Source organism: Carlito syrichta, unplaced genomic scaffold (genome assembly GCF_000164805.1).
Source record: "Carlito syrichta isolate Samal-C Ts95f unplaced genomic scaffold, Tarsius_syrichta-2.0.1 Scaffold305213, whole genome shotgun sequence".
Taxonomy (NCBI): Eukaryota; Metazoa; Chordata; class Mammalia; order Primates; family Tarsiidae; genus Carlito; species Carlito syrichta.
The window spans coordinates 250,513-251,479 of record NW_007249309.1 but is presented as its reverse complement, the minus strand read 5'-3'; positions in this window follow the sequence as shown (position 1 = coordinate 251,479).

Sequence of the window (967 nt, the reverse complement as noted above, 5' to 3'; positions counted from 1 at the left end):
TTCATTTTGTTTTCTTATTCTTGCCCAATAAGTGGTCATTCCATTAAAGACTCTTTAGTGAGTGAAGAATTTACCCATGTGGGATAAATTCCATCTCTGGTTAGGCCCTTGAATGCTATACAGTTTACCCTGTAGTATTTCATTGAAAACAGGTCATAAAATGAGGGAAAGTGTGGAAATGTGGAATCCAGATAAGGAGGTTTTTGCAATAATACATGAGAGAATGGTGGTTGGGATACATAATAAAATGTTAGTGACTGGATGCTGAAAATATTTTGAAAGTAAAACCATCAAAATTTGCTGATATGTTAGATGTGAGTTGTGTGAAAAAGAGAGGAGTCTCAGTTAACTCCAAAATTTTTGGTCTAAGTAACAGGAACGATGGAGTTATAGCTTACTGAGCTGGGAAAGGCTGTGGGAAGAGCCCTCTGGGAGTGCAAGAGAAATTCAGAAGTTCAGTTTGGGAGTTGAAAAATAGGATAGACTTCTTAAACAACTAAATGGAGATGTTACAGAGGCATTTGACTGCTGGGGAACCATCCTGGCAGGAAATATAAATTTGGAAGTCATTAGCATTTAGATGGCATTCAAAGTTAAGAATGGACTGGATTACTAAGTAAGGGAGGGTAAACAAAGGAGAGAAAAGCAGTGATCCCTGGAGTACTCCCAGGGTTTGGAGGTTGGGGAGATAAGAGAGAATCAACATATTTAGCAGACAAAAAATAGCCAGTGAAGCAGGAGGAAAACCAGGAGCAGCCTGGAGAATTGGTAGTGGGTGTTAGTGAAAAAACCTTGGCAGCTTCAGGGAATTGGTATGGTTGAAAGCTTGAGTTTCAAGAGAGAAGAGGAGAGTGACGAGCTCAAGAGCCATCTAGTTCATAATTGTGTGTTAAAACTTGTTTTAAGTGTAGGTTGAAGCTTATTTTGAATGTATATTGAAACTTGTTTTAAAAACTCAGATGTATGC